This window comes from Schistocerca serialis, chromosome 5, assembly GCF_023864345.2.
Source record: "Schistocerca serialis cubense isolate TAMUIC-IGC-003099 chromosome 5, iqSchSeri2.2, whole genome shotgun sequence".
Lineage (NCBI taxonomy): Eukaryota > Metazoa > Arthropoda > Insecta > Orthoptera > Acrididae > Schistocerca > Schistocerca serialis.
In genome coordinates this window covers 549972717-549991383 of record NC_064642.1, presented here as the reverse complement: position 1 = coordinate 549991383, position 18667 = coordinate 549972717, and the positions used below count along the sequence as shown (strand labels likewise).

At 44.0% G+C, this 18667-nt stretch overlaps 2 protein-coding genes across 5 annotated transcripts in view; one reads left to right on the top strand and one right to left on the bottom strand.

The window, feature by feature from the left end:
• LOC126481080 (uro-adherence factor A) overlaps nucleotides 1–645 on the bottom strand; it is a 150782-nt gene extending 150137 nt beyond the window's left edge. For 2 of the 3 annotated variants that reach the window (XM_050104568.1, XM_050104567.1), the window contains exon 1: nucleotides 446–645. The gene's annotated coding sequence lies outside the window, so the exon portion shown is untranslated. Of the gene's footprint in view, nucleotides 1–170; nucleotides 360–445 lie in introns of those variants that run through there. The other variant, XM_050104570.1, reaches the window with a different exon arrangement.
• A 225-nt stretch (nucleotides 646–870) lies between these two features.
• Nucleotides 871–18667, top strand: part of LOC126481431 (uncharacterized) — a 58124-nt gene continuing 40327 nt past the window's right edge. The window contains exon 1 of one of the 2 annotated variants that reach the window (XM_050105180.1): nucleotides 871–1026. The gene's annotated coding sequence lies outside the window, so the exon portion shown is untranslated. Of the gene's footprint in view, nucleotides 1027–1050; nucleotides 1186–18667 lie in introns of those variants that run through there. The other variant, XM_050105179.1, reaches the window with a different exon arrangement.

Genomic DNA, 18667 nt, shown 5'->3' with positions numbered 1-18667 from the left:
GGGGGAGAAAGGGAGGAGAGTGTGCACATCATACATATAAATATATTTACCACACAGGACAATGAAATACTCTTTCTAACGATAGCAGAAATGAACTTGACTCAAATGTAAAACTTTCGCGAGAACTATACGGCAATGTCAACAGACAAAGATTTAGTACACAAAAGCACCTGGTGTTGCACATTCGTTCTGTCTTGTTGCCACACAGTAAGGAAATTATAATTCCTTCGCAATTGTAAAAAATGGGAATTTTTTTCCTCCGTACATCAAACTGCTGGCACGAATCCACAAAACGATATTTGCCTCCGTCCTACGTCCTCAGTGAAAAATATGTAATATCAGTGTTAAGCTTTAGCCTGCTATTTTAGACCTATCTACGCGTTTAAACAAACTAAACAACGCGTATATTGCCTTTGTGAAACAGGACGTTAGGAATAGCAATAACCTTGCATGCAGATGCCTCGCGCTCACTGGCTGAGAAAGGCAAGTCTCCGCTGGTTTAACTGTTCAATCAATCTTGTGAAAGTACCACCTGACAGTTATATCTCCGAATTAAACGAATCCTTGAAATGTAGGCAAAACATGACAAGATTGCATTGCTTTTGTTTTCCTTGACAGTACAGCAAGGAGGTTATGACAACCACCTTACAGTACAGTCACAATTCACTAACTGCTTTGTGCAGAGATGTTAATGAGGGAACGCAAATCAAAGATAGTAAGTTTTCATTCGGTTTACGTTTTAATTATAAACAGACGATGTCATATCCCGGTTTCTAGCGAAAGAAAACAAAAATCTGAAATGAATTGAACTTAATTAATAAATAAATTTTTAGCAGTCAACTGTGTTTTGCAATCTGATTACAATAATTTTGATCTGAAAACATGTGAATGTATGCCCTAAACAGTATGTACTACGAAGAAATAATATTACCTTGTTATGTGTGCCAGTACATTTATTTGTAGTGGCTAAAAAGTTTGTGTGATAGAATCCAATAAAAAGGAAAAAAATAAGAAAAAGCATCTAAGGTAATGTATTGTGTCGATGTATTATTCAGCTAATGTGATGAACGGTGAGCAAATGAATACCTCAGATTGTCATTTTTAAAGTACTTATAACTGCGCGTTACAAAGTTAAAGGAAGAGTGCAGAGTGTGAAAATGTGAATATTCTCGCAGAAACTTAAAAGTAAGCGTGAAATAATTTATCGTAGACTTTCGATAATATTATCAACGACCAACAATCTACAGAAATGACCTCGAAAATTAACTTTCAGATGCCTTGTACCGGTACATGTGTTACAAATCAATCACGCTTAGAAATACTAATAATTTCAGTTCCCCTTGCATCAGTCTGCAGAATCAACTGGGGTTTCATAAATATATGAGCCCATTATGCAAGATTTTTCCGTTTATAGTCAGTAAATATACAACGTGCACTTTGCTTGGAACATTGACAAACGGTAGGATTGCGGCAAATACAGCTGTCAGCCGAGAAATTTGTTTTAACACCAAAGTACCAGGAATGAGTTCAACTGAACCTACCTATAACGGGTGTCTTCTGCGAATCGTAATGTAATGCCGATGTGGCGTTTGGCGTCATAGACACACAAACAGAGAAACGAGCGCAGAAACAATTTTTTCTCCTCTGTTAGCTTTTGGAATGTAGATTGTTGTGACGGACTGATCTATTACGAATCCTGGATTAATTTGGAAGGTGACGTAATGTGAGAGACTGATTTGTAGTGAACCCCAAAGTCTTGGTCGGTTTGACGTTTTGGTTTTGAGTTGTATCAAATACTACAGGTAGATCTAATCCAGACACGATCCAATTTGACTGAGGTATCCTCATGCCTTCATTCATTCATGAACCGATTTCGCTAACCAGTCATAAGGGAACTTCTAGGTCTAACGTGGAAACCAAACAAAGGTATAACTTGCTGGCTTTTACACACACATTGTGAAAAGTGTAAAAACTAAAATAAAAAAATTATGGAGCTGTAAATACTGCAATGTATCCTTTTCGTATGGTTTTTTCTCTAATTGAAGTTGAAATTTTGTACATACGGTTCTGTTTGTACTGATACTGTGTATCAGTCTTTACGAAACTAAAATTAGAGATATTTTTTATTTATGCTAGGATCGTTCCACAATGATACAGGACTTGTTGTGGTAATACAATAAACTTGTTAGCACAATATACACAGAACACGTAAGTATGCTCTATAAGGATAGGACAGATGGACAGCCATGACCATGGCAAAGAAACTATTTTGGCATATACTTGAACTGATGTAAGAGAACCACAGAAGACTCAGATCAAGACGGCCAGACAGTGTGAACCCCATTATTTCGCATATGAGGTCATTGTCATAACAGCTGCACCACCTCTTTTGATTGGTACCTGCTATAAAATGTTCTTTGATTTACACAGAGTTTGCTTCTGATAATTTATAACATGAAACATAGTCAACAATGATGTGGTGAAATACACTTTAGTTACAGAAGCTGGGAAATAGTGAAACAGGTAAAATAGTTTGCCCATAGTTTGAACGTCTGAGGTCCAGGAAAGTGAGACTTGGATTGTAAAGCTTGGAAAAGCAATGTGTGTGCCAGGTGTGATGATGGCTCATTTTTTTAAATCAATTACTCCCACTTTACTAGTATAACATTTTTTTATCAGCTTCTGGTATTTGATCAGTAGCAATGAATAATTATATCAATATGCACAAAACAGAAAACTTTACATAGAAATATAGTTTTGACAGTGGCTTTCAGAATGGAAGACAATTCACTCACAATGAATAAAACTTTATGCCAACAATGGACTAATTGTCTCAAATTAGGTGTACCTTTGCACAAGGCTATGAAATTTGTTTCACTGAATTAGTGATGCTTAGGAATATGATTTACAAGATTAGTAATGTGACATAGAAAGTGTCACATATGCCAGGAAAGTACACCAATTCCAGTTAACAAAATAATTAGACCTAAAGAAGATATGAGCAAGTGCATCAATAATTGTAAGCAGTAGTAATGAGGAGGGGTTTTCAAATAGAGGAAAAAAAGTTCTTATGTGACAAAACTGTGCTAGTAACAGAACACTTTCTGCCTCTGGGGTTAAATTATCAACTAGCGCAATGCACCAAATAGATTTGCTTAACCCTCTGACCGCAGGAAATTTTCCAATATTTCAGAGCACAGAAAAAGATTTGATGGGAAAATAGCAGCCTACGATATTCCAGAGCAACAGCAAAGTATTTGGAAGGAATACTGTGATTTCCGATGTGCTGTGAAGGCGAAAGGTACACCAATGTAAAGGTGAAAGAGAGGCTGTCTGGGTGTAGGCTGGGTTCTCTGTTGAATAGGGGATGTGGGCAGTAGCAGCGGTGGGTCCTGTTAAAGATACTATTCTTTATTAGGTCTTCACTAATTCATACAGTTTAGGCACTCTTCTGATTGTGCTCCATTCTCTGGTATAGTCCAGAGTTCCTTCATAACATTCCCATGTTGTAGCTGTGAGTGTTGACATATGGCCGGCAGTGTGCACACGCTGCTCAGGAGACAGAGTGTTGCACTGGTGTCTCCGGTATCCGAGGCGAGTTGGGATAGCAAGATGCGACCTTGCTACAGTCACGTGCAGGCACTAGGTCCTCTCTAATTCTCTAATGCGGAAGGTCGTGTCGTTCCAGTGACACAACGATGGCAGTGCCCGGAGTCAAAATCTGAACCAATAATGAGGATTAAGGGCAGGTGGATGGCATGCTGTTGCCTGCCCAGGCAGGTAGGCAGTGGTCCCTCCTTTATGGATCAGTGGTGGCAGAGCTCACAGCAAGGAATCCTGGCTGACACAGCAGTTGCCGGGTGTGGCCCTGCTATGCCCAAAAGTCGTACTTGGCTGGGCCAGTGTTTAAATGCCAGTTCCTGGCAGTGAATTCGCGGAAAGGCTGAATTTGGCCATGGCAAACCATCTGGAACAGAACAATGACTGGGGTCTGGCATAATTGTTGATGACCCGGAAGTCAGTCAAGCCGGAGTAGCTTCTTGAAGGTTGACCCAGGGTGTTGACTCCCGGGACAATGTCACGGAAGTCTTGCTGCTGCTGCTGCTGCTGCTGCTGGGGGACACTAATGAAGCAGGTGAGACAGCTGGCTGTTGCCGATGTCCATCGCTTGTGACCTGATTTCGGCACTTATGTTCCAATGACAAGGGAGCTGATCACGCAGTTCAGTGACCAACATCTGTTGTCTGGCTGCGGCCTCGTTGCAGTTCTGTGCTCTGATTTCTGCTCCTAGTTGTCCTATAGTTTTTTCCTGGTACAATCTCCTCCCCTTTGCAAAGAAACTTCACCCTCGAATTTTACTGAAGTGAAAAGACTAGATTATTTACAGTTTTATATTTCATATTTAGTCTCCACTCATGGTAGCTCATGGGGCATTATTTGCCTTTACTAGCAACCACTGAGTCCATCTGTTCTCATTTGCACATTGGCTACATTAGTTCACTAATCTATCTGAACTTACATCCTCAAAATACGTCAATATACTTAGGTGATACTTATAATTCTAACTTCTCCAATACAGCACAATAAACCTCAATAACTTCACAAACAAATACCTCTCATTCTGAGAGAAAACAAGTAATCCAGTGGCCTTGCTTCAAGAGCTCTCTGATCCCACTGACCCAGCTACAGGTGGTATAACAGGTGCACCTGTGATGTACCCAAACTTAACATTTTCGTAGCCTCAGGCACTATATCAACCCCACCTGTGTCATAGAATAAAAAAACCTTTAATTCTTTTACATGCACATCTCTTACAACATCTGACAGATTTTCCTGCTATGTCACTGCTTTCACTTGCTGGGCTATTGCTAGTGGTTTTGCCGCTAATATAAACATTGTTTCTCAAGGGACCAGGAGTGCTTTAACTGATGATATCACGGCCAATGATACATCTCGTGTCCGTGTGGTATCTTAGCACTTTGGCTGTTTTGAGATTGCCGTATGATATGAAGACAGTGAAACCTAAGCAAACAATACTGTTGCGACTCATTAATCTAGTTCGAATCCATCAGCACTATACCATGTCTTAAACTTATCTCAACAAACTAAGTGGTACCTGGTAACTGTTTTCCTTCGGCATCACATTCTCCCGATTACATCTCCTAATTAGCCATGATCTTGAATCCTACATTATGCCTATCTTTAAATACTAGTATACATGTTACTCCTACCATCCATTCTCATCCTAAAACATTTACTGTATACAATTCTGTATTTACTGCAATAATTCTTACGTCTCTTCTGGCTTCGCCTTAAAAAATCACTGAAGTTTACGTGGTACCCAAGGTTATCCAAGCCTCAGGCAAGGACACTCTGCACTAGCTGGCATATTGCCCTTTTTTATGACAATCCCAACCTACTACAGGATGTGACTCTGTGCATGGGGCGAAGTGCCCTGGTAAATTGCACTGGGTGCTTATTACTGGAGTTAATGGTTTAGTCCTCGGTCCTTTCCCAAACGGTATCCAACACTGACAATATGGAAAAAAGTAGGGAAAGGTCAAACCAAAAGGTATGGGGTATCCCATGAGTGAAAGAAAAAAAGTCTTGTGACATTACTTACATATCTTGCTGTTCCATATTCTCAAGAACTCTGTCTTCTGTCTATTGACTTCCCTTTTCCCTTCGGAAAGCTCCTCTCTTCCAAGTTGACTGTCTTCATGTCCATCTTCAACAGTCCATCTGACACCAAGGTAAAGGGTGAGATTGGTGTGCAAGGAAGCCAGTGACAGCAGGACGTGGCCATACTACAGCCACGAGTGGCCACCATATCTTCTCTAAATGTGGAAGGTTGAATCATTTCAGTGGCATGGCAGTGGCAGTGCCCTGAGTCAAAGTCTAGACAATGAGGAACAGGGGTAGGCAGATGGCACAGTATTGCCTGCTCGGACTTGGCAGACAGGCAGGTGTCCGTCCTTTGCGGACCAGTGGTGGCAGAGTTCACAGCAAGGAATCCCAGCCGACACACAGAAGGCGCCAGGTGTGGCCCTGTTGTGGCCGAATATGTTGTACTCGGCTAGGTCAGCATTTAAATGCTGGTTCCTGGCTCTGAATTGATGGAAGGGCTGCATTTGTGGGCCACAGCGAACCATCTGGAACAGGACAATGATCGGGGTCTGGCGTAATTGTCGATGACGTGGAAATCAGTTGAGCCAGAGTGGCTTTTTGAAGGCTGGCCCAGAGCATTGACACCCAGGACGGTGTTACGAAAGTCTTGCTGCCATTGAGAGATATTGATGAAGCAGGAGCGATGGCCGGCTGCAGCTGATGTCCATGACTTATAGTCTGATTTTGGCACTCATGGCTGATATGCTGTCTACCTTCGGCCTCATTGCAGTTGTGGGCTCTGACTTCTGCTCCAATTTCTCATCCAGTTTTGCCCCATTACTGTGCAAACAGCAGAAATTACGTCTGACACAATAATTGCGCGCCCCCGGCCCCCAAATCTGCCTGCAGATGGCAGTACTGAATGCACACATCTCCATTGCCCACGGCTGAAGGGTTAAGAATGAAAGAGCTTATTTTATTATTACTGTGTATTTTGTTCATAAAATATTTCTTCACGGCCCTCAGTATTCCAAAAGTAAATGTTCACTCTTCAGTTGTGTTCCTGTTCACTCTTCAGTTGTAATAACTCTTAGCTGCTACACACTTCAGACATCAGTTGTAAATCTGTTGAAAAGTGTCAGCAAACACTTCTTGTAGAATTGCTCAAAGCACCATGCTCATGTGTTATAGAATATTGGCAATGCTTGCGAATATTCATGACCAGTTGTGCTTACACTGTCTTTGCTTATCTTCAACCCATCTGGTCTCATTCTTAAAGACAGCCATTGATTATCCGCAAGCATCTGCCATTGCACTTGTGGCATTGCAAAATGGAGCAACACGTTAATGAAGTTTTGCTTTAAATTAGGGAAAAAGGCAATGGAGACTCATGGAATATTAGTGCATGTGTAAGGTTTGAAGAAGTGAGTAAAAATTGTGTCTTTGAGTGGTGTAAACACTTTTGAGACAGAAATGATGATGTCAAGGATGGCCGTGTTCGTTTCATCATACTTAGTCACAGATATCTTCAAATGAGTGTGGCATATGTTTGCAGATGATTGACAGCTGTCTTTGAGAATAATATCACAAGAGTTGAAGATAAGTGAAGACAATGTAAGCACTGCTCTTCATGTACATTCACAGGCGATGCAAATATTCAACAGCATGTACCATGGTGCTTCAAGCGATGCCACAAGGAGCATTAGCTGACAGTTTCCAACAGCTTACAAACTGTGTTGTAGCTAATGGTGATTACTTTGAGGGCCAATAAATATATTTTGTTTGTGACACTTGGTCCTTCACATAACTTTTATTTTCACATAACTTTTCAGACATGCCTTGCATACGCCGATTAAAATTACTGTGTGATTGACAGAAGGCAGTGACAGGTATGATTGACACAATGCAGTGGCACCCCTGTAGGTCTGGGGGTTAGAATAGGCCCATTGTATTCCTGCCTGTTGTAAGAGGCGACTAAACGGAATCTTTTGACCTTCATCCTTTCCAAATTTCTGTTGCTAGTGCATGCCATTTGGGGAAGGACGCCTTACATGGTGTTTTTTATTTGTCCATCCTGCACCAAGAATTTGCATGCTGCTTATTGTTGTGTAGCGGGCTTTTCACCCAATGTCTTATGGGTTGCCTACTTCTCGTCTCCTGCGCCATAACATCCTTCACACCCATGACAGTCCTGGACCATTTTGGCACCCGAAATCCAGCACAGTAGCCAGTCCGTCTTGGTGGGGTTGTCATGTACCCTGTTGGTGGTAACCCCATTACAACACAGGGATCGCACTGCTGATGCCAAAGCTGAGACCACCCCACGTATGCCAAGGAGTAGGTGCCCATCCTTCTGGGGCGCCAGGACTCCCGGCAATGGCCATCCCGCCAGGTGGCCCTTGCTGAGGTTTGATGGCACCCATGGGGAGAGTCCCTGGTCAGAGTGGGTGGCATCAGGGCAGATGTCTCGCAATGAGACAGGTTAAACCAAATCAGTCTCTTAAGTGCATACAAAATGAATTTGATGCTGCGACCTATGATTCCCAATCATTCCCTTCCCTGGACACGCCTTGGGAGGACTCGGTCTCATATTCACCTTGGTACCTAGTTTGCTGCAGGACTGATGGAGAGACCTTTCAGGCAATGAAGCCTCAGTTTTTTGTAGACCACCTCGAATATAGGTTTGGCGAAGTGGCGGCGTTGTCTAAAATCTGCAGTGTGGCGATTTTGATCCAGGCAGCCTCCCCAGCCCAGTCGCTGGCGTTGCTCGCCTGTGACAAGCTGGGTGACATCCCTGTCTCAGTTATGCCCAATAAAAGCCTTAACTTGGTCCAGGGTCTTATTTTCCATTGCGACCTCCTTTTGCAGTCGGATGAGGAGCTACATGCCAACTTCATCCGGTGCGTGCATAGGGGACCCAAAGAAAACAGGGTTGCTACCAGTGCTTTCATCTTGGCTTTTGAGGGTGACTCGTTGCCTGAAAAGGTCAAGGTGGTGGTTTACCATTGTGATGTGAAACCATACATCCCTCCTCCTATGCAGTGCTTCAAGTGCTGAAGGTTTGGCCACATGTCATCTCACTGTACCTCCAGCGCCACATGGAGGGATTGCAGTCGTCCTCTGCACCCGGGTGATCCATGTGTGCCTCCTCCCACTTGTGTTAATTGTGGGTAGCACCACTCCCCATGCTCACCTGACTGCCCTGTTCTCCATAAGGAGCGGTGAATTGTGGAAATAAAAACACTGGACAGGCTCATCTATCAGGATACGAAGAAGAAATATGAATGGCTTCATCCTATGCAGATGACTACCTCGTACGCTGTGACTGCGACTTCATTGCCCCCCATGGTGATGGCTGTCCCTGCGGTTGTTAAGCCTCCAGTGGGCCTTCGGGCAGCCCTGGCTCTTACCCCTTGTCTGTGATGGGGGACACTGCTTCTACTGGTGCTCCCAAGGTACCTCGTTTGGAAGATCAACCCACCAAATTGACAGGGATATCGGACCCCTCCTCCCTCCCTCCCCCCCCCCCCTCCTCCCTCAGGCACACCAGCCTCCTCTCGCACGGAAAGGGTCCCTTGGAAGTCTACCTTCTAAGGCATTCTCCAGCACGACAGCTGACATCAGTCAGTGGCTCAAGGCGCCGGGAGCAGCAGATCGCAGAGCTTCCTGCTCTTCGTCTGTCCCTGGCCCTCCTTCTGAGACTCCCTCCCAGTTTGCTCCTAAGGAACAGCGGGAGGAGGAGAGGAAGAAGAAGAAAAAGATGGGTATGGCGGAAGAGGTTCAGGCTGCCTCTGTGCCACCTGTTACTACCAGCTCTGAATCTGAGGATGATTTGCAGATTTTGACATCCCCCAAAGACCTCAATCTCACCTCTTCCTCAGACACAGTGGTCCTCGATTCAGACTCTCCGTTGGTGGCGGTAGATGACCCAGTGGTGTAATCTGCCTCCTCGGTCCCTTCACACCTTTTTCGGCCGCCGACAATGTCATTCTCCAGTGGAATTGCAGCAGTTTTTTCCACCACCTTGCTGAGCTCAGACAACTTCTCAGCCTTCACCCTCTCTTTTGCATTGCTCTCCAGGAAACTTGGTTTCAAGCGTTGTGAACCCACCCCTTCTGTGGCTATCAGGGTTATTATAAGAATGGTTCGAATGGCTCTGAGCACTATGGGACTTAACATCTGAGGTCATCAGTCCCCTAGAACCTAGAACTACTTAAACCTAACTAACCTAAGGACATCACACACATCCGTGCCAGAGGCAGGATTCGAACCTGTAACCGTTGTGATCGTGCGGTTCGAGACTGAAGCACCTAGAACCGCTCGGTCACAACGGCCGGCTATTATAAGAATCAGACAGCTTGTGAGAGGGTACCTGGTGGAGTCTGCGTCTACGCCCTTAACTCTCTTTACAGCGAGTGTGTCCCTCTTCAAACACCTATAGATGCTGTCGCTGTTAGGGTGTGGACGCCACAGGCTGTTACCACCTGCAATATGTATCTTCTGCCAGATGGTGATGACCCACAGGATGTATTGGCTGCGCTGATAGCACGACTGCCGCTACCTTTTCTGTTACTGGCAGCCTCAACATCTATAACCCTTTGTGGGGTGGATTGGTGGCAACTGACGTTGAGCAAGTGTTGGCACAGCTCGACCTTTCTCTTTTAAATGATGATGCCTCCACACATTTCAGTGTGGCGCATGGCACGTACTCAACCATAGACCTTTCGGTTGGCAGCCCTGGCCTTCTACTGTTTGTCCAATGGAGTGTGGATGACAACTTGTGTGGTAGTGACCACTTTCCAATCTTTCTGTCACAGCCCCAGCGTCACTCACCTGGGTGCCTCCCCAGGTGGGCTGTGAATAAGGCTGACTGGGACTTGATCGCCTCCATTGCCACTATTGAGCCTCTTTCTCATGACGCCATTGATGTGGTGGTTCACACAGTCACCACCGGCATTGTTTCTGCAGCGGAATCTGTAATTCTCTGTTCTTCTGGGTCTCCTCGGCGAAGGACTGTGCCTTGGTAGTCACCAGAGATTGCCGAGGCGATTTGTGATCGCAGGTGGCCCCTCCAATGTCATAAGCAGCACCAGTCACTGGACTGCCTAATTGAATTTAAGCAGCTCCGTGCCCGAGCCCAACGCCTTATTCACCAACGGAAGCAGGTGTGCTGGGAAAGGTATGTCTCCACCATTGGCATACGTACCTCTCCATCACAGGCTTGGGCCAAGATTAGGTGACTCTATGGATATTGGATCCCCGTCGGCCTACCTGGGCTTTCCCTGAATGGAGCAGACTGTACTGACTATGACATGATTGCAGAACTCTTAGCAGAGCATGATGCCCTGTGTTACGCTTCTACGAATTACCCACAGGCCTTCTGCTCCCTGAACATCGGTGCCTTTCATTCCATATGCACCACCTTGAATCGTATAATGCTCCATTCAGTGATTGGGAATTCCAAAGTGCCCTAGCTGCTTGTCCTGATACAGCTCCCGGGCCAGATCGCATCCACTATCAGATGCTCAAACACCTCTCAGTGAACTGCCAGCGATGCCCCCTAGACCTTTTCAATTGTATCTGGGTTGAGGGTGGGTTCCCGTCACAGTGGCGGGAAAGCATCGTCCTCCCCGTGTTGAAACCTGGTAAGAACCCACTGGAGGTGGACACCTACCGCCCCAGTAGCCTCACCAACGTTCTGTGCAAATTGCTCGAACGCATGGTGAGCTGGAGGTTGAGTTGGCTACTTGAGCCGCGGGGCCTTCTGGCTCCATCCCAGGGTGGGTTCCGTAAGGGCCGCTCTGCCACCGATAATCTGGTCTGCCTGGAGTCTGCGATCCGTACGGCATTTGCCCGCCGACAGCATCTGGTTACAGTCTTTTTTGACATGCGGAAGGCATATGATACAACATGGCAACATCACATCCTCACCACACTTCATGGGTGGGGTCTTAGGGGCCCGCTCTCGATTTTTATTTAGAATTTTCTGTTGCTTCGTTCCTTCTGCGTGCAAGTTGGCCCCTCCCATAGTTCCTCCTGAGTCCAGGAGAATGGGGTCCTGCAAGGCTCTGTCTTGAGTGTCTGTGTCTTTTTAGTTGCTATCAATGGGCTCACTGCAGCTGTCGGAATGCATCTTTGTATGCTGATGACTTTTGCCTGTACTACAGCTTCACTGGCATTGCAGTTGCTGAACAGCAGCTGCAGGGCGCGGGCACAGTTTTGGGCCATATCGCGCAACTTCCAGTTTTCGGCCGTCAAGACTTGCACCATGCATTTCTGCCAGCGTCACACTGTTCGCCCTGAGCCACCCACGGCTTTATCGTGACAGTGAACCTCTTGCTGTGGTGGAGATGCATCGGTTTTTGGGATTGCTTTTTGATGCCCGTTTGACATGACTCCCTCATATTTGACAGCTTAAACAAATGTGCTGGTGCCGCTTGAGTCACACCAGCTGGGGTGCCGGCCGGTCTACCCTTCTACGGCTTTATCATGCATTGATTCAGTCCCATCTCGATTATGAGAGTTTGGCTAACGATTTGGCATCGCCTTCCGCGTTGCGGTTGCTTGACCCCATTCTTCAATGCGGGATCCGACTCACGATAGCTGGTAACTGCTGCTTCAAATAGGATTTTGTCATTATGACTGTGATGAGTGATCAGTATTTCTCCCCGTACAGTTATTCCGAGATCAGGAATGGTTAATACTTCATTGATAGCAAAGTTGCTAGCAATACAGAGATTGTTCAGTTTTACCTATTATACACCGAAGTGATGAGTCATGGGATATCTCCTAGTATCATGTTGGACCTCCTTTTGCTGGATGTAGTGTAGCAGCTCAGTGTGACATGGACTCAAAAAGTTGTTGGAAGTCCCCAGCAGAAATACTGAGCCATGTTGCCTCTATAGTCTTTCATAAATGTGAAAGTATTGGTGGTGCAGGATCTTGTGCACAAATTGACATCTCGATTGTGTCCCATAAATGTTTTATAGGTTTCATGACAGGCGATTTGGGTGGCCAGATCATTTGCTCAAATTGTCGCGAATGTTCTTCAGATCAGTCATGAACAGTTGTGGCCCAGTGACATGGCACATCGTTTGTTTGTTCATGAATGGTTTCATACAATCTCCAAGTAGCCAAACGCAACAATTGCCAGTCAATGATCGGGCCAGGGGCCCAGTCCATTTCCTGTAAACACAGCCCACACCATTATGGAGCTTTCACCAGCTTGCACAGTGCTTTGTTCGCAACTTGGATTCATGGCTTTCTGGGTCTGTGCCACATTTGAACACTACCATCAGCTCTTACCAACTGAAATCAGGACTCACCTGACCAGACCATGGTTTTCCATCATTTAGTCCAACCAATATGGTCATGAGCCCAGAAGAGGTCCTGCAGTGATGTGCTATTAACAAAGGCACTCACATTGGTCATCTGCTGCCATAGCCCATTAATGCCATATTTTGCTGCACTGTCCTATCGGATATATTAGTCGTATGTCCCAAATTGATTCTGCGGCTATTTTACAAATTGTTGTTTGTCTGTTAGCACTGACAGCTCTGTACAAACATCGCTGCTCTCGGTTGTTAAGTGTGTTGTTCCTGGTGAGAGGCAATGCCTGAAATTTGATCTTCTCAGCACACCCTTGACACTGTTTACCAGGGAATATTGAATTCCCTAATGATAACTGAAACAGAATGTCCCACATATCTAGCTTCAGGTACCATTCCTTGTTCAGAGTCTGTTAATTTCTGTCATGCAGCAATATTCACATCAGAAACCTTTTCACGTGAATCACCTGAGTACAAATGACAGCTCTGCCAGTGCACTGCCATTTTATGTCTCGTGCACACAGTATTATCACCATCCGTATATGTGCATGGCACAATACTATGACTTTTTTCACCCCTGTGTAGTAAAGGAAAACAAGTGTAGGTTTGTTAAAAGAAATGTCACAAAATTAACTGGAAGTGTGCTTAGACTTCCAAGCTAGAATTTGTGGAGTAATTACTGCATGAACTAGGGACAAGCTGACTGTAAATCACTCCATTGCATCTCTTTTTTGTTCAACAATTTATTATTCCTGTATAATGTTAATAATGATGGATTTTGACAATGTAAAATGTACTAAGAAACTATACTTAAAATGTGGAGAAATCAAATTAAAAATACAAAACAGAGAACTCGTGTAGATTTTCTCTTTTTACAAATTAAGAATCTTGCATCAGGAATATGACAGTGTGGAAGCTAAATTGATTCACTAGTGCACTTAATAAACTCATAGTATCAATGACCATTTCATATATTTGGAGCATGTTACTCTCTGTTCTTCCTACCTTCCTTCCATTGTTAGGAATTTGCAGTGTTTAATACAAGAGGTATATCAGGCATCATGAGTTAACAATGGTACTGCGCCCCCCCCCCCCCCCACACACACACACACTAATACTAATACAATATCTGTACATCACAAGAGGGCAATCTGCTCTGAAACTGTGGGGGGGCTAAAGCTGCTGCTGCATTGGACCAGCACTGGTTTGGGGAAACAGTTTACTGGCCATCAACACAGAGGAGTGGGTCACAGCTGTTATGTCACCCACCCACTGCCTGCTGGACCACGCTGAGGATGCTAGTCACAGCCTTAGCTTGCTGTGGCGCTGGGACCAGAGTCATTGCTGACAGAGGCAGTTGGGTCACACACCACCGCTCGGCCAATGCCACCCCCTGTCAGCATTGGTGGATGAACACACACAGGAAGCTGTTGGACTTCACAGCCACACTGCCAGTGCCTGTACTGAAACACAGTGGGGAGCCATAAAAAGACATTTTGGAACGTCTTGCTGTTTGTTTAGTACTGAATGGCATCCCCCTACCCCTCTTGGCACCCACTATTACAACTGGTGTCAGAGTATTGACATCACCTTTTCACCGCATCTGAACATACAGCCTACAGTACAGTGAGTCAAGAAGTTTAATTGTTGTCATTAAAGTGACTTGGTCTGGAAAAGAAGCTTGATTGCTGTGCTCTTTGTATGGTGAATTTTGTTAAAAGGAAGGAGCCAGTAGATTTGTTGCACTTTAGAGGTAATCGGGGGGGGGGGGGGGGGGCACAATTGTGTAGTACGTACCAGATGTATACAATGTAACTTGAAAGATCATTAAGCACCTTGTACAGAACCAGTGTGAGTAATGTGTTTCACATCTAATTGTTATGGTCATGTGGCTAGACAGTGCCAAGAATCAAATTGGTTCATGATTAAAAGTGAGAATTAAGTTAATGTATTTTATTTTATGTCTCTTGCAATTATTGGTGTTTCAGAACGAGTGCCAAGAAGGGCAAACATTTGGCAGAGTCAGGAATGCAGATAGCATCAGAATTGGAGGAAGTTTATATATTACTGGAAAATGTAGCATAATTGACAGCAAATAATAGAGAGTTACACAGTCGCCACAGTGAAATATAGATTTGGCATCTGCAAGTTTAGCTGCTTCCTTCTCAGATAAATCGACCAGGGATGTGCAAGCATTTGTGGAGGATCTTAGGAATGTGGCAGAGATGGAAGGGAGGTGTGACACAGAACTTATGATGATGGCAAAATTAAAATTAACTGGAGAAGCAAAAGCTTATACTGGTTATACGGAGGCTCGGGAAGGGCCTGGAACATTTCAAGAGTTTGAAAGGATTGGTCCAAAAATATACTAACCAAAACAGACATTTTAGGGAACAGATGGGCATGGTAATGAAGAAGCATCAATTGAAGAATTTTCAGATAGAATAAGAAAGATTAATGGCTGTACATGTGAGTAGGGGAAGAACGCCAAGGAAAATGAAGTGGTTTCACGGGAGGCTGAGCGGAGGGCACTTGAAGCATTTTTAAGAGGGTTGCACAACATCTAGGACTGTACAGACGGGTTCTGATTGATTTACGCACAGCTATCAAATTGGCAGTAGAATGTGAGGAGTTTGATGTGTCAACCAAATTGCAAGCCAGACAGACGGTGTTTTCTGCCAATATAAAGTGTTTTAGATGTGGATAGATACAGCATGTACAGAAGCAGTATCACAAGCCACAGAACAGTGGAAAAGGAGGTAGAGGTCAGCATAATGGTAATGGTAGTTTCAGAGGTAGGGCACTGGGAAAGAGGCAGACATTAAATGTCAGTGGGAACCCGAGGTTCACCTATGGGCATTCCTCATAAAATTATATGTTACAGGTGAGTTGTGTTGTCAGAGGAATAGTGTGGAAGGAGAACTGTAGGATATTTCTAGGACACATGGACACATGTTGGTTGACAGTGTAGATCTGGTGGAACATTAGCAACGAAGCCCACCGCAGTATAGACTGTGTGGAGTAGGGGATAGACATGTCTCATCGTTAGGATTTGTGGGCATAGATTTTTGCTTGGGTACAGTTCTGTTCAGATAATGTGTAGAGACTATGCCACATGAGTGAGGGCTGTGGCATGATTCTGGCATTGGATTTCTTGTGTCAGCGTGCTAAAATCTGTCTTAAGCAACACAAGGTGGAGAGCTTGATGGAAATATGTTTCAGTTGGGTGGGGCTTCTACCATTGCAGCATTATTGTGAGGTGAGTCTGTCGAGTGTGACAAACCATTTAAACCACAAGCAATCACACTAAGATTCATTTCAAACAGTTGTGTACCTAAGTGTACTAGGAAATCACTTTGGGTTAATTTTGAGTCTAACTTATTGGTAGGGATGTTGTGTGTGGTATAACTGATGGAAGTGAATGAAGTATTGGATCAGGTGGGTTCCTTAGTGAAAAGAAGTGTTGTACGCATGCAGGAGGTAAATAATGAAAAATGGTACCTGTGTTTGTGGATAATCTTAGTGCCAAGGGTTTAAGGTTAACAAAGGGATTGTTGATTACTAATGTAGATATCCTGGAGGAGGAAGAGTGGGGCACAAAGGGTGTCAGACACAGACAGTCACAAAACACCATTGAAACTTCAATGCAAGGGAAAGTGAAGTGCCTAAAGGGGAATGATTGTTGGAATTGAGAGATTATGAACACCTGAAAGCCATGACTGTAACAGATGCCTACCCTTTGCCGAACATTACGGAAACCAGAGACTCTTTAGGCCAGTGCAAGTATTTTTCAACTATGGACTCGAGGAGTGTCTACAGTCAGCTAGAAGTCGCGCTGAAGTACTGACCAAAAAACCTTTTCTTCACCCTCGGGGCATTATCAGTTCAGGAGGATGCCTTTCGGATTGAAGAATGCACATGCGGCATTTCAAAGGTTGTCAGTTGGAGTTTTCAGAGCCCTGAAACTACATCAGATAATGGTGTACCTTAATGATATAATAATTTTTGTGTGTGATAAGGAGCAGTACATACAACGTCTAAGAGAAGTGTTCCTGAGATTGGGAGCTGTGAATTTAACCTTGATTACAGAGAAATGTAATTTTGTGTTGGAAGAGGTGGCATACCTTGGTCACATAATTATTAAGGATGGAGTCAGGACAGACCTGAGTCTGGTTAAAGCCATACATACATTTTCTGTTTCTGAATTGGCACAGTAAGTACAATCATTTCTTGGAGTTACGAATTATTAGAGCAGATTTGTAACAGGATTTGGAGATGTTGCTAGACACTTGACACAATGGCAAAAAAAAAGGTTCAAACTTTGTTTGGTCAAAGAATTGTCAATGTGGTTTTAAGAAACTGAAAGAAGCCTTGACATCTAGTCTGATCTTGGTGTTTCCAAATTTCAATAAGGAATTCACTCTGTTGTGTGACGTGTCCAACTTTGCACTTGGTTGTGTGTTGTCTCAAGGAATAGATGGTAGAAGGCACCTGGTATGCAATTCTTCAAGGCAAATGAATACATCAAGAAGAATTACACCACAGTGGGAAAAAGATTGAGCCTCTTCTATGGAATGACCTACTTAGAGTTTTTAGTGATAACAAATAATGCAGCATTGAAATAGTTGCTGGGGTTGAAGTAAGTTGTACTAGGTTGACACGATGGGCAGTATGATTGAGTGAGTTTGATTTTGAGGTCAAACCTAAAGAAGGGAAAAAACGTGGGAATGCAGATGTATTAAGTAGGAAAGTAATGGTGTTAGCTAAGTTGAGGGTTAGAGTATTACAGGAGACACATGTTAACAAGTCACAGGAGATGTAGGTCTACCAGCAGGAGAGTAGTGGATAGATAGTTGGAGAATAGGAAGTCAAGCATGGGCCAATATGTACGGAGTTGGATACAGTGCACATAGAGAGCAGATTTGTGTTGGACAAGAGTACCATTCCAGAGGTTACCTGAAGCATCAGCGCCATTTCATTTGCTTGAGATTGATGTTTTAGGTCCTTTCAATAAAACACTTGCAGGGAATAAGTACATACTCACAATTATTGACCTTTTTTGAGACGAGTGGAAATGGTTGCGATGCCCAACCAATAGGCAGCAACAGTGGTGCAAACACTAATAAACAATTGGATACTGAATTTTGGCATACCCGAGACTATAGCAACGGAACAGGGAACCAGCTTTATGATGGATTTGTGAGAGGAATTGTGTAAGCTTATGGAAGAACAGAAAGAGTGCACATACCTATACGGAAGATGCTAGGATACTAAGTGAACACACATGTTCCAATTGAGATGTTTATTTAAGGTATGTGCTCTCAGCATACAACTCAGAATAGCACACAATGAATAGTCACCATATGAAGTAGTATATGGTTGTAAGATACCATCACCATTCATCATGTTAGAAACAAGAAAGGTATGACAGGAGGATCTGTTAAGAGTTCGCGAGAGTAATAATGGACATATGGAACAGAGTGCCCAAGGCTAATACCAAGGGGCTAGAAAAGCAAAAAGAAGTACTGAGCCATACAGCGAAAATAGTGCAATACAAGGTTGGCCGATAGGTAATGTTATCGACTTATCATACTCCAGAGGGGAAGACAAAACAACATTTTGCAAATTGTCGGGCCATACCAAGCTGTGGAAATGATGTCGCCAGTGAACATCAAGATTCAATTGCCAGTGAGGATGACAATTGTACATGTGAGACATTTGAAACCATTTTG